The sequence below is a fragment of the Cynocephalus volans genome, chromosome 4 (genome assembly GCF_027409185.1).
Source record: "Cynocephalus volans isolate mCynVol1 chromosome 4, mCynVol1.pri, whole genome shotgun sequence".
Taxonomy (NCBI): Eukaryota; Metazoa; Chordata; class Mammalia; order Dermoptera; family Cynocephalidae; genus Cynocephalus; species Cynocephalus volans.
In genome coordinates this window covers 101,609,826-101,625,816 of record NC_084463.1, presented here as the reverse complement: position 1 = coordinate 101,625,816, position 15,991 = coordinate 101,609,826, and the positions used below count along the sequence as shown (strand labels likewise).

Sequence of the window (15,991 nt, the reverse complement as noted above, 5' to 3'; positions counted from 1 at the left end):
AAACTTTTGAATCTCTCTAATAAACAGGAACTAAAAAGGGTAAAATCAAGTATTGGTAAAGCTGTGGAAAAACAGGACACAACTTGGAGACAAAATGCCTGGGTTCTGATCTTTGTTCATTTGCTTATTAGCTTCTGTAGTCCTTTCATAACAGAGTAGGTATAGGAGTTAAATGAAATAATGAATGTGAAAGGATCCAGGCAGTGCCAGGAACAGAGTCAACAATCAATAAACATTAATTTCCTCCATTTTTCTTCACCCATTTTTGATAGGATTATAAATTTGTATATATTTACTAAAGAGCAATCAGAGAAAAAACACAATAGAAACATTTAAAAAAAGAAAAGTGACTCAGATACTGTTTGGGGGAAGAAACACCAATGCAATATCTACGAAGGGTTTTAAACATCCTTACTTGTTTATTTATTTATTTATTTATTTATTTATTTTTAATTTTTTGTTGTTGTTGTTGGTTTTTCGTGACAGGCACTCAGCCAGTGAGTGCACCGGTCATTCCTATATAGGATCCGAACCCGCGGCGGGAGCCGCTCCCAGCGCCGCACTCTACCGAGTGCGCCACAGGCTCGGCCCAACATCCTTACTTGTTTAAACACTTATATCAGGACTCTTTGAAACTAAAAAAGGAAAGAAGAGAAAACCACCGAACTTTTGAGGAATGATTAAGCTTTGATGTATATAGTCATTAAAACATACACAGCCACCAAAATAAAAATTGTAAAAACTGTAGATGAAAAGTATGTATCAAATAATTTGAGGTTAAAAAAAGGCAGAACAAATAGAATTCATATATACTAGCAAGAACTATGAGAAAAATATATCTATAATAATAATAAAAAAGGTTCTAGAGTCTTGCCAATCAATGCAGGTTTTCTTAAAAATTAATGTAAAATTAAAATTCACCCAATATAAAAGTCACCATTTTAATAATTTTAAAGTGTATAGTTCAGTGGCTTTTAGGATATTCATAGTGTGCAAAAGACACCTCTACCTAATTCCAAAACATTTGCACCATTCCCTACAAAAAACCCATACCAATTAAGTGGTCACTCTCTATACTTCAGAGAGTATACCCCAGCCCCTGGCAACCGTTAATCTACTTTCTATCTCTATGTATTTGCCTATTCTGGATATTTCATATAAATGGAATCATATAATATGTGGCCTTTTGTGCCTGGCTTCTATCACTTAGCCTAATGTTTTCAAGGTTCATCAATGTAACAGTACTTCATTCCTTTTACAGCTTAATGATATTCTATCATACAGACATACCACATTTGTTTATCTATTCATCACTTGATGGAAAATAGTTTTTCACTTTTGGCTATTATGAATAACCCTGCTATAAACATTAACATACAAGTTTTTGTTTGAATATGTATTTCCATTTCTCTTGGGAATACACCTAAGAATGGGAATAGCTGGGTCATAAGGTAATTCTATGTTTAACTATTTGAGGAACTATCAAATTTTCCATAGCGGCTGCACCATTTACTCCCCAACAGCAATGTATGAGGTTTCCAATTTCTCCACATCCTTGCTAACACTTGTTATTTTCTGGTTTTTTGGTATTTTGTTTTTTCAATTATGAAAGCCATCCTAGTGGGTGGGAAATGGTATCTCATGGTTTTGATTTGCATTTCTCTAATATCTAATGATATTGAACATCTTTCCATGTGCTTATTGGCCATTTGTGTATCTTCTTTGGAGAAATGTTTATTCAAGTCCTTGACCCATTTTTTAATTAGGTTGTCTTTTTGTTGTTGAGTTGTAAGAGTTCTTTATAAATTCTGGATACCAGACTCTTACAAGATATAAATGTTGTAAATATTTTCTCCCATTTTGTGAGCTGTCTTTTCACTTTCTTGATAGTGTCTAACTTAGCTATTTTTTCTTTTGTTGCTCGTGTGTTGGTATTATACACAAGAATCCTCAGTGGAGGTCTTATAATAAATTCTTTCTGTATCTTATGTTTGTCTATTCCATTAAACTTTTACTTATAAAACCAATTTTTTTAAAAAACACAAATTTCTAAAAATCCCAGTGTTGAGTAACAAAGCTGCACCTTCTATAGAGTTTAAACCACTAGATGCCACCACTGAGCACTTTAAATACAGGCAGTGTAAATACCTTTAATGTGATTTCCATGTAGTTATGTAACATCACCAGAGAAATCGCTGGTGTTAAGTCTGAATAAAAATTCCTACTTTAGGACATGCTTTTCATGAACTTATTTTAAAAAGAAGCATATAATTTCTGATACAAGGTTTTTGCCTTAGACAGGCTCTTAGTAGATTAGATTATAACCTTGCATTTGCAGGAAACCACTGGAGTATTTTACTTAAATACAGTAAATGGTATTACAGACATCATGAGCTCAAAAAAAGAACCCACACTTTTTAAGGTGAATCAAACACCCACACAGTTTCTATGAATCTCACTGCAATATAAACTGAGTGCCCATTGTGTCTGGGCACTGTACTAGCAATGTAGTGGAGGCAGGTTTAGAAAAAGAAACCAAAGTCCTCTTGTTACTTCTGTTTTTGACTGTACTATAATTAGGATTACTTCTGATTAAAGACAATATTTCTCACTAGAGAAATTATACTATTGATTCTGATCTAAGTATGTCACAAACCAGGAATTATACATTAACTCAGCTTCTTAAATTCCACTTTAAAAATTCTGAACACTTTATAAAGACACTTGAGAAGTAATGTTGCTACAGTACACTTCATTTTAGCTATAAAACATATAGTCATGAATCACTTTACAATGGAAATGTGTTCTGAGAAATGCACTGTTAGGCGATTCAGTCACTGTGTGACCATCAAAGTGTGTACTTACACAAACCTGGATGGTATAGCTTACCATACACCAAGGCTATATGGTATAGCCTATTGCTCTGACCACTATCTTATATGTGGTCCTTCATTGACCAGAACATTGCTATGTGGCACATGACTATATTACCTAATTGGGTCATGACATAACTGACACACGAATCCTAGGGTCTATCAGCAGACACGATAATCTAAAGTTGGCTGCAATACCTTACCAAATGAGAGTTGTTTAAAAATACTAATCTTTTGTTGATAGCTTTGAATTTAGATGTGTGAATATCTTTGTTCACTTAAATCTGAAAAATGTCAAGCAGAATTATAGATGTGCATTATTTAACATTATAGTTAAAAATAATAATAAAAAAGCATGGCAACTTGGTGAACAAGCAGTACCTAACTGCTTATACTAAAAGATTTACTTATGTGATATGAAAATCAATACACTAGTCCCCCAACTCCCACCTTTTGACCAGAGGATGAGAGGTACCCTCTGAGGTTACGAAAAACAAAAACAGTCTGTGAGCCAATAGCTCAAGATTTGGTCAATGTGGCAACTTCCTGAAATCCTGTTGTAGAAGAATTCTGGGTCAATGCTATTTTTTTGTTGTTATTTTAAATTTTTATCAAACTGACTTAAATTTTGACCATACACTATTTCCCTCCCCTGACTTTCAAAGCTATACATCAAACTGCCTCTTAGACTGAACAATTCTCTTTTCTATCTGTTTTTCTTTTTGTTTTCTTTGCTCAGTGTGTGATGCTACTATCCACTTACCTGTCTGAGGCAGAAACATAGAATTCAAGGTTTACGTTTCCCTCTGCCTTACCCCCCACATCCAGTTATTATTAAATATTGTTGATTCTACTTACTAAATATTTATCAAATCCAACACCTTCTCCTAATCTCCCCAGCTACTTCCCTCTGGCCATCCTGTCTCATCTGGATTATTGCAGCAATCTCCTGTCGCCCTGCATCCAGTTGTCTCTCCCACCAATCCATTTCCACACTGCAGCTAGGAGGATGTTTCTGTATTTTTTTCACTATTTTCCTCTATATTTAATAACTTATTTGACTCACAATAAATATGAGTATTAAGTACAGAAGTTATAGTCATATTCTCCATCCTACATCAGAGGAAATTTTTGGTCATTCATTAATTACACCAAAGCCTCATTCTTCTATATTGCACTTCTTGATTCTTCTTTGACACCTATGTACAAAATCTTGGTATTAGAGCAAATCAACAGCATCACATGTAAAGAATAATACGGACAAACACGCCTGATCAACGCAGACATGGATATCTTCAAAAAAATGCTAGCTAACTGTATTTTGCGCAAGCAGGTACACCCGATACCAGCATCTCATCCAAGGGAATGGGCACGATGACCTCATCCATCAATAACATCTCGGAGCACACTGTCAGCAAGGCCTTCTAGGAGGATGTTTCTAAACTGCATATTTTACTTGACTGCTCAACACTGTTCACTGACTCCCCATCGAATTTAGGATACAGTTAAAAAAAAATCATCATGGACCGCATGGTCTGGACCTGTCTTGCCTCTTCAGTGTCTTCACTTATTACTCCTCATTTCCCTTCCCCATAACGCTTTCACTACAATGTGCATTTTTTCGTTCCTCCAGTACTCCTTTTTAGCCTCTGAGCTTTCACACTGGCTTTTTCTCTGCCTTGACTACTCTTGCTCTCTCTCCCTTGGTCTGGTTCACTCTTACTCATCCTTAAGATCTTCATTTAATCATTATCTATTTTGAATATTGTTCTTGGATTTTTGCTTGATAACTTCTGTTCATAGCAAATAATCTCATGCTGGTGATGCTTGTTTGTCTGTCTCTCCTTTGGGTTTTTACGTTCCGTGAAGGGAGGGATCACAGCTGTCTGCTTTTACCCATCGCATCTTCTGTGCTGATTACAGGGTTTGATATACTGGTAGTGCTCAATACATATATGTTCAACAAACACACCGATCAGAATCCACAGGCTAAAAAAATATGAATAAACTCACGCTTGAGCCCCATGACTTAAAGTACGCCTAATTATGTTATGTAACATTAGTACAATTTTGTACAAGCTAGAGAAGTAAATGATTTCACAAGTCTTTGTCTAATGCAGTAATTTTCAAACATTTTTAGTAGTGGTATCTTTTTATGTGGATTCCTGAGACATGAAACATATATGACTTTACATGCCTTCTTCTTTCCAGCAACAGATCCTGCTTGCCAGACTATAGGAGTGAACTTGCAGGCCAAGCTTGTATGCAAGACAGAACCTCATACTCCTGCCTCAGTTACTGGGCAGAGGTGGGCACTTAACCTGACTTACGTGATCCCTGGGATGGAAGCTGAAAGATGAGTCCAAAATGGCCAACCTTTCCCGCCAAATGGTTATTCTTCCCACCGAGTAGATAAAGCCTATCTGCTGTAGGAGAGAATTAAACCTACTCACAAGGAAAAGCAGTGATGACAAATTTAGCAGGGTGAAGTTAGGAAAGGGGGGTAGAGAAGAAAGACTGACAGTGTCTTTGGATTGGGTGGCTCCTGAGCAAGCACCACCTCGTCCTTTCTGTGATTTGGTTACAGAGCTAACAAATCCCCATTCTGCTTATGCTGCTTTGAGTTGGGTCATTGTTACAGGCAATCAAAATACTCCTTAACTAAAGGGTAATGAACGATAACTGCAGCTTTTATCAGTCATATCTAAATTGCATCTTTTGGGTGCATTATAAGAAAAAAACCCTAGATTCATATAGGTAATTAATGGCAAATAATAACAACTTATTAGTTTGCCTTAACTATTCTTGGTTCTCAATTAAACAGATATAAAAGTTTAAAGTAGGCAAATTTATTTCAAAGCTGAATCACAAATACAATCCAAAAAAAGCTGCATATATTTTTTATAAATTTAAAGTAATATGAAAATTATTTAAAGTTTAGAATAAATGATAAAAGCATTACAACTATAATAGTTTGACAAGGGTAAGCATGGTAAAGATGCATCTGAGTCTGGTCTAGCATTAACACATTTAAATGAGCAAGGTACAAGAATGTTCTCAAAGTACATTTGTTCGTTCAATTTTAAATGAGCAGATGTGCACAAACTTCAATCCAAAGATAACTGTGTGAAGAATCATATATTTCTTAATAATATACTAGAATTCACATATATGCTCAAAAATGGTAGGAGAAGCATTATTTCAAGGTTTGTACAAATATAAGCTAATTGGAAGTATGAGTTCCTTGGTGGCCTCCATATAAAAATTTGGTAGGTAACTCATCCAAATGTACATTTAGAAAATAGTCAAAATTTTTTTGACTATTAGATATGAATTTCCAGGGGAAGAGCTCTGTAATATCTAAACTGAGACACCATGAGGCCTTTGACCAGCAATATGTTTTAATGATCCATTACTATTTTTGAAAAATTGAATTTGAATGCCTTTAAGCATTCATATTCTTTCCAGTTAGCTACAGCCACACACTCCCTTTTACATATTACCTCTGCCCTCTTTATTCAGTTGATCTACTTGACTCCTAAAATCAGTTAAGTTGGAACCCAACTCATAATGGTAAATACTCAAAATAGTAAAAAAAAAAAAAAAAATTGGGATTATAAAGACAAATTATTATTTAATGACAGAGACAAATTCAAAAACTTAGAATTCTAGGATGTTCCACTGAACATTTATTTTACAGGAAAGTGTAAATTCCCTGGAACTACAAAGGAAAATTATGGTGAATCAGGAGAAAAAAAATGTGTCATTTTTCTAAGTATTTGATGCAATTTCCCCTAAAGTGAGGACTTTAAACAGTGGCCTCCTTATTTAGATCCAGGAAGGGCACAGATTCTGCAGTCATGGAGTTATGGTGAAATCTCTTGAGTTTCCTTAATACACACTAGAAAAACAAACTCTTCTTTTCTGAGAGCAATGGGCATTTCTAAAATAGCCTTTGGTAAAAGTCAAGGATATAAATATCAAGATGATGATAAATGTGAGTTATCCTAAAATTAAATCATGAAATTCTACAGTTCTTCTTTGCTGATGATGTTGGAAGAAAAATACATTGCCTGCCTGCTTTTGTTTATCTTTCTCAGAAGACCTCAAGCTGTACCTAACCAGGTTGAAAAGAAAAAATAGCTTTTTACAAATTTAAAGATATCAGAGAAAGTACTGGGCTGCATATGCATTACTGTAAATATCTTAACATGTAGCTGAATGTGTCAATTAATATAAAGTAAAATTAGAAACATAATACCTAATTTTATATTTGGTTGTTTTACTTAAAAGCACTGAGTTACTTCAGGTTCTATGAAAGAGAAAACAAATATAAGAAAGGTTCTGTTTGTGAATTACAAAGCTAGGAAAGGAAAAATTCAATACTGCTTTTCTATAAAGTCTATGCTGTCCTCAAGTTATCTACTAGCATGCAAGAAAAGTCAGATGGCTGAAAGAGATTTGTTATACTACTTATGGTCATCCAGTTGCCAGTGTGCTAAAACGACACAGCATTTAGGCTGCAACCACAAAATGGCATCATTCAATAGAAATGAATTCAATAGAAATTCAACAGAAATGAATAGCCTTGAACCATATACACTTGCATTCAAATCCCAGTTCTACTCCTTACGAGCAAAGCCACTCTGGGAACACACTGAACCTTCTCAAGCTTTAAATTTATGATCTGATAAAGTCAAAAGAGTATGGTACTTGTAAAGATGGTTATTAAAATAATAAAGCTTAACCATTTCTATGCTCTACCAGAAAATTTCATCTATTTCCCTTATAGGTCTATAGTAAGTGATTTTGGTAACTGACTTGGTTTTTGAATCTGATTCTATTATGTATTTGAGTAGCATAAGTTATAATGTTTATAAGTCTGTTTCCTCACCTATAAAATAAAGAGATAATAATAGTATCTCCTCACGAGGTCTGTTTTTTGTTTCTTTCTTTTCTTTTTTCCTTGATGGCTGGCCAGTACTGCGATCTGAACCTGTGACCTTGGAGTTACAAAGGTCTGGTAAATATTTTCTGTGGTCCGTTTTAATTCTGTTTATTTACTTATTACTATATTTTTTGGAGTTATTTCTGTAGTAGTTGCTTGGGGATTACAATTAACATCTTAATTTAAAACAGTCTGGTTTGGATTAATGCAAACAATTTCAACAGTATACAAATCTGCTCCCACAAAGCTCCATTCTCTCCCTTCTCTGTGCTATTACTGTCATACAAATATATCTTTATACATCATAAACCCATCTACAATATATTTATTGTTTTATGCGTTGTCTTTTACATCAGATTTACGTCTTCTACTCTTCCTTAGACTGAATAATCTCAACTGGCTGACATTAAATTCACAGATTCTTTCTTCTGCCAGCTCAATGTTGCTGGTGAGCCCTTTTAGTATATTTTTATTTCAGTTACTGTACTTTTTAACCCCAGAATTTCTATTTAGTTCCTTTCTATAGTTTCTATCTTTGCTGATGTTCTCTATTTGGTGAGATATCCATAGTTTCCCTTAGTTCTTCAACATTGTTTCCATTACCTCTTTGAATATATCAAAAATAGGCAATGTAAAATCTTAGTCTAATAAGTCCAACGTATGAACTTCCTTAGGAACAGTTTCTATTGACTCCTTCTTCTCCTGTGTATGGATCATACATTCCTATTTCTTTACATGTCTCATAATTCTTTTGTTAAAAACTGAGCATTCAGACTTCCTGTCAAGATGGTGGAATAGACAGAATTCACTGTCACTCTCTCCCACAAATCAACCAATTTACAACTATAAAAAAGCAATGACAGCGAAGCTGGGGCCACTAGAGCTCAGGGGAAGAGGAGGAGAGACCTACAGAGTACATGAAGGCAGGAGAAACCACAATGAGAAAAAGAAAAAACTACTCCGACCATTTTGAATCCTGGCCGCTTCCATGCTGGAGCTGCAGAGCACATGGAACAGGAGCTGGCAAAAGCCATAGCTGTGTCCTTCAGATGAAGCTGCTTGGAAGTGGAAGAGAAGAGGGTCTTGGTGACCCCAGGCCAGCAAGACCACTAATAGGGTTCCATGGACCCATATAGGAGTGAGGAGCCACAACAACTGAAAAAAACGAGCCACTCAGAGGCCGGTGAGTCATAGCAAGGGACCTGAGCATGGCCTGCCCCATGGGAAGTGTTTGGAGCATGGGCGATGGGGGAGATGGGCCCACCAGGGGAACACTGGGGCACAGCAAGGACAGCTGATCCTCCCCCCAATCAGCGTAGGACCACTCAGAGGAGACTGGTCAGGAATATAGAATTGCATGGGGTGCAGTTTGATGAAAAGACTCAGGTCCAGACTGGAGTTTCTACACAAACCAGGTACACCGGATCTCACTACACTTGGAAGTACCTATAAAGTCAACCATTAATGCCCAAGCTGCACAAAAAGCCTTCTCTAGGGAATCAACAGCAAAGAAGCAATTTAGCTAAACCACAGAGCTCTAGTGCTAGTCCCCACAGGAAGTTCCCCCATTTTAGAAGTAAGCAAAGGACGACAAATTAGTTCCAGCACAGAGTTTAAGTGGTGGGAACAGCAAATAATCCAACACAGAACTGAAAGAAAAAACAAAGTGCCCACAACCAGACAAAGTTTGATATTAACTAGTAAAGGTCTCATTTCACCAAAGAACACCTATAACACCTAGAAGGACTGGATGTCCCCTGGGCTACCAAGCCAGAAAGAGGGGAGGGCCAGGGGCTTCAGCCATGCCCCCTGACACCCCCAACCAGTCTCAAGGGTGGAAGCTGAGGGCATCAGCCACACCCCCTCCAACATGTGCAACCACCCCAGCAATGACCAAGCTGCTGTAGGAAGTGCCCCAGGCTCTCCCAAGCCAGGGAGGTGGGGGATCTCAGGCCTCAGCCATAGCCCCTGACACATGCAACCAGCCCAGCGACGACCACCAAGCTGCCACAGGAAGTGCCCAGGGCTCTTCCAAGCCAGGGCAGTGGGGGCCGAGGGCCTTGGCCATGCCCCCTTGACATATGCAAACAGCCCAGTGATGACCACTGAGCCACAGCAAGAAGGGCCCCAGGTTCCCAAGCTGGGGTGGTGGGGGACGAGGGCTTTTGCCACACCCTGTTGACATCTGCACCCAGCCTGGCAATGACCAAGCCACTGCTGGAAGCCCCCTGGTCTCCCCTGTGGGAATGAGGGGGGTGCCACAGGCCTTAATCCCACCCCTTCTCTTTCCTCCCATTTCCCTTCTCCCCCTCCCTCCCAAACAACATTATAGAATGTAAAAAAAAAAAAAAAAAAAGCAAATAATTTTAAAAATAAATTAATTAAGAAAATAAAAAACTGAGTATTTAAATAGCAGATTTCTTCTGAGGCAGGAGCTGAGGGCTGCCCTCTCCCCCCACAATCAAGCAAGCAATGCAGCATGCACATGTCCTGAGGCAGGAGCTGAGGTCCACCACTCCCCACCTCCCCCCGCGAGACACTCAATTGCATTCACACAAGGAGACCTACCAGTGGAGACCAGAAAAAGAAGAGGATGTCTATTTTCATCTCAAAGTTACTCTCTAATTACCCTGTGATTTTTCTTTTTACATATTGTTTATTTAGGAGAGTTGTTTAATTTCCACACATTTGTGAATTTTCTCAATTTCCTTCTGTTATTGTGGTCAGAGAACGTATTTTCTATGATCTTAGTAAATAAGTAGCAGATTTCTGCTCACGAACTATAACACCCCAATAGCAAAGAGGACCTCTTTCTGGACTGTGGTTCTGATGGCCAACAGGGAGTGAGGATATGGGAACAGTTGCATAGCTGAAAGCCAATAGAGATGGAGGGCCAAAAGTCCTGATGGAAAAACCCTTAAGGCTTATGGGAGAAACTACAACAAAAGTTCAGATCTTTAGGTGTCTAAACCATAAAATGCATAGATTAGATAGTACACAGGACTACTGCAAACAGAAGAATTCTTGGCATTCCAATTTAGTCTCAGAATTTCCCCATATTCATCTTTGGCTGTGTTACTTAAACGGTATCTTTTGTGTGCATTTTTGACAGTAAAGTATTAAAATGCCAGAAAGTATTTAGCATGAATAATATGAAGCCTCAGTTTTAGTTCAGGAAGCAATATCCCTGACGTTGGCAATCTGACTATTTCTTACATTGAAATTTTAGGGAAGAGTTAATACACATTTCTTAGTCAGATAGTATCATCAATGGACAGGAAACAGTCTGATCCCCTTAGATGTTTCCATTGCTCTTTCCCAAAACAGCAATTGGTGGTTACACTGAACAAGGTCTGATACTACACAACCTCAAGACAGCCTCCAAGACGAACAATCTTAGATGTATTGCATACTCACATACGACAGCTAAATTTCTTTGCATTCGCCTTATGTATGCAATTTGGAATACTACGACAAAAAAGAACCTGCGATAAGCACAATAGTAAAGTAATTTTATTCAATAGTTCAATAAAGTATTTCTTGATAACCTACTCTGTGCCAAGAACTATGCTAAGGGCTGGGTCTGTGTTTGTATATGTGTTTTTGAATACATAACCATAAAAACTTGGCCAAGCATTGGAAACAAGTATATAATAGGATAGTTTCAATTATAAAGGGTGCTAGAAGAGAAGCATCTGGATACACATGGAGGTTTCAGGAAGATTTTTCTGGAGAAAATGATGCCTGAACATACTCAGTACTATGCTAAACACAAGGGAAATACTGAACATAAGACAAAATATGTGAAACACAGAATACTGTAGATGTTAATATAATACACTGAAAATATGAAACAAAGTAAGGATGATGAGTGTTATGTATGAGTAGTAAGGGAAACAACAGATTAATGTTGACAGGAGTTTTCAGGGAATATGTCTCTAACTGCGACATGAATTGAGATAGGAAGAAGGCATTCCAGGTAGGAAAATACATCCCTGGCATCCCCAATGGCAGAATTTAGTTGCCTGAAGTAAAATAATGAAGAGTGTCTGGGGATTAAGGAAAATTCAGATTATGGATGATGCTGAATTCCAAGATTTGTACTGGAATTTAGATTTTAGTCCAGCATAGACTGTTAGTGAAGGCCATTATCAGAAGTTCAAAAAACCTGGTGTGGCTCAAAGAACTGAGAAAGCCTCAAAGATCTAGACAAGAAGTTGGTTAAGGATGTTCAAAGTAGTAGTAGGCTTGGGAAGAACCAAACCCAGTGCCATTTGCCCTCTGCTCTTCTCTGCTGGTGTCTAGGTATGCCCACTGCCAGCAAAACAAATCAGGGACTTACAGGATATCCACTTCCTGGCAGGAAGAGAGTTGAGTGAATTACAGCATCTTACCAGATGGAGAAGCTTAGGCGTTTTCTGGCAGGTAGTAGGGAGTCTCTACAGGTTTCTCAGGAGAGGGTCAACTTTCATCATTCTTTTACCCATATTCTACCAAAACAGTGGGGAAGGGACCTATGTCTTGAAAGTCCTTCAGAATTATATTAGTCACAATTTTTATTAACAGAATGGTTTAGTTCTTAACCGCTGAAAACAGTAGATGTCAAAGCTAGCCCTAGACTAATTTATCATTTTGATTATTTTTGTTTTCCTAATAAATCAGTTCACTTGGTTTTAAAATGGCTTCTGAGTAGCACTCTAAAGCAGATTTAAGATTATATTTTCTTAAAAAATATAGTAAGGATAAAGTCACAAAAATTTTTTAAAAAGTGGCCTCTGAGCTACTAAACATGTAATGCAGAATATTTTCAAATTTTAATACAGTAGCCAAGTTGTACATTTTTGGACATATAGTTATTCAGAACATCAAACCTTTCTAGTACAGAGCCTATGAAAAAAGAATTTGGCTTTCCTTATGATAAACACTCAGATGTCTGTACCGAAGTGAATTCCAGCAAAAACTTCTGCTGTGCTCAGTAGTATCTGAATCACAGGGGAAAAAAAAGCCAAAAAACCAAACAGTTGAGGACATTCAAGAAGGAAGGAAGGTCAAGAAAGACAGGATCCATTACTCAGCAGCAATGACAGTAAATCCCCCCTAAAAAAATTACAAGCAAGCATTTTTTTCCCCACTTAGTAAGACTGTGACTGCAATTTGCCTCAAATGCCTTTCTAAGGAATGGATTTAAAATTGTAAAACAAAAAGTAAGTTTCAGCTTCCTTGCTCTAAGGTTTAATGGTACCTACAATTATAATTTAATTTTCTTGGGCCAAGCCCGTGGCGCACTCGGGAGAGTGCGGCGCTGGGAGCGCGGTGACGCTCCCGCCGCGGGTTCGGATCCTATATGGGAATGGCCGGTGCACTCACTGGCTGAGTGCCGGTCACGAAAAAGACAAAAAAAAATAATAATAATAATAATAATTTAATTTTCTTTAATGAGTTACAGAGGTTTATTCAGATGTTAAAAGCTGCCTGTTTAACTGGTAAAAACATTTCAGTTTCTCTGTAAGATTTTGATCTCTGAGAAAATTCCCTTGTTTATAGGAAATCTATGAAGATGGCTGGTGGCTCTTTCTGTAAGCAGGTAGTAAAGTTTCAGGGAGCTTCTTCAAGAACATCTATGGACTGCTTACACAATCACCTCTGGCAAAAGCCCCTAGTGCTTTGTGTGACAGCACTATAGCCTCTGTGTAGAAAGTACAAGCAAATTCAAATTGAAAGGCACTTATAGTCTAAAACAGATGATTCTTGGCTCTATTTTCAGAGAAGCAGGACAAATAAATGTCAGCCCTGTGTCAGAATCAGCTTTGCCATCATAGTTAGCTTTTTAGACTCATCACCAACAAGATTCTAAAGACTTAAAGTCTCAGTGATATTTAAATGGAGCTTTGTGTGAGAGTGTGTGTGTTTATATTATGCTTATCACAAATGTACACTTTTGATACTGAAAGGCCTATAATAAAGCATGCATTTCAGTTGATGTGAACAGATTTGTTCAGAAACATGCTCGTCTAAAATGCGATTATAAATATCACTTTAACATTAAAGCAAATAATATTGTAATGAGGTTCACACAATGTGTGGCATAGGTATTCAATATACATAATGAACTTAACGAAATGTGCTAATAAATAGTTAAAAAATAAAGCTATTTTAATATTTTTATTCTACTTCAAGGGATCAGAGGCCATGTGGGTCTTGTTTATTATTGTGTCCCCAGGGAATGAAGGTATTCAATAAACATTTATTAAATTATGAATGCACAGATAAAGCCTGAAATAAAAATGTTTGCGAACAGTCACTGTATCTCCTATGTCTAAAATAGTATCTAAGATGATGCAAGTAAATTATGTTGGATGTCAGTTTGCTTAGTATAAAATATGGACTCCAACTCTTATCAATGCATCATTGCTACCTTTATCATTAACTGTCTTGTTCTTTTAGTCATCTATCCTTTCCTTAAATTCATAACAGGTCAGAAGAGTTGTTTAAATAACACAAAATGAAAATGTTCAACTTATTAGTATGCAAAATATTAAAACTTAAATTGATAATATTAAGAATATTCCACCCCCATCCTCATTGTTGCTCATATACATACATTTATTTGATTATAAAACATACTTCTGATATGGTGCAAGGATAGGCACTTTTATACATTGCTTTTAGAAGTGGAAATTGATATAATCTTTCTGAAAGGCAATCAATCAGCCTATATGGAAAATATTTACAATCTTTGTTTTTGACCAAGGAGTACATTTTTTAAAAAATTTTAAAGTTATTTTTAATCGTGGAAAAATACATATACAATATAATTTACCATCTTAACCATTTTAAGTGTTCAGTTCAGTGGTATGGTATTTAAGTACATTCACACTGTTGTGCAACCATCACCACATTAATCTACAGGACTCTTCTCATCTTGCAGAACCCACTAAACAATAATTCTTCATTCTCCCCACTATCGGCGCCTGAAAGCCATCATTCTATCTTCTGTCTCTATAAATCTGACTACTCTAGGTAATTCATATAAGTGAAATCACACAGTATTTATTATTTTGTGACTGGTTTATTTCACTTGGCATAACATCCTCAAGGTTTATTCATGTTGTAGCATGTTGTCAGAATTTCCTTTCTTTATAAAGCTGAATAATGTTCTATTGTATGTATATTCTTTATGCACTCATCTGTCAATAGACATATGAATTGCTTCCACCCAGTAGCTATTGTGAATAAAGCTGCTCTGAACATGGGTGTGCAAATATCTCAATATTTGGGGGATATAACCAAATTCTTTCATTATTGGAGGAGTATGTACCCAGAAGTGGAATTGCTGGATCATTTGAAAGTCTAGTTTTAATTTTTTGAGGAACTTCCAAACTTCAAGGAATACATTTTTAAAAAGGCATTTTAAGGAAGTTATAAGAGACGTATACAAGGATTTGTATAAAAGAATCTCCACTACAGATTTATAAAAGCGGGAATAAAGGGATAAGAAAATTTATGGCATATTAAAATGATCAAATCCTGTTCAGTCATTAAAATCATATTTTCAAGTAATATTTAAAGGCAGGAACAGATCACACTATTTTATATGAAAAAAGAAAAGTATTTATGTAAACAAAATAACACCAATCATGAAACATGTGTGTGTAATATACACATAGAAAAGATTAGAAAGATATTCCAAGATGACAGTAAGAGTGGTTTAGTGCTACACAGAGGGGTTATTTTATCTTTGGGTTTTTGTGTACACTGAAAATTTTCTTTTTCTACTTTGACAATCAAAGAGAAGATACATCTTTTTAAAAGAAAAACAAAAGTTTTTGACAAACATGCTATAGAACGCTATGCTATATGCTGTTTATTTTATTTTTATTATAGCTATTGTAGTGGGTGTGAAGTTTTATGTCATTGTGGTTTTGGCTTTTCTTGGTTTTTTTTGGTGGGTGGCTGGTACGGGAATCTGGACCTGTAACCTTGGTTTTTTAAGGTTGTGCTCTAACCAACTTAGCTAACTGGCTCACTGTGATTTTAATTATTATTATTTTGGCAGCTGGCTAGTACAGGGATCGAACCCTGAATCTTGGTGTTACCAGTACCATGCTCTAACCAAGTGGTTTTAATTAGCATTTCCCTAACAACTAATGATGTCAAGCATTTTTTCATA

At 36.5% G+C, this 15,991-nt stretch overlaps 1 protein-coding gene across 3 annotated transcripts in view; it reads right to left on the bottom strand.

Annotated features, from left to right (window-relative positions):
- Positions 1 to 15,991, bottom strand: part of FCHSD2 (FCH and double SH3 domains 2) — a 320,644-nt gene that overhangs the window by 82,601 nt on the left and 222,052 nt on the right. The gene's annotated exons all lie outside the window — the stretch shown is intronic.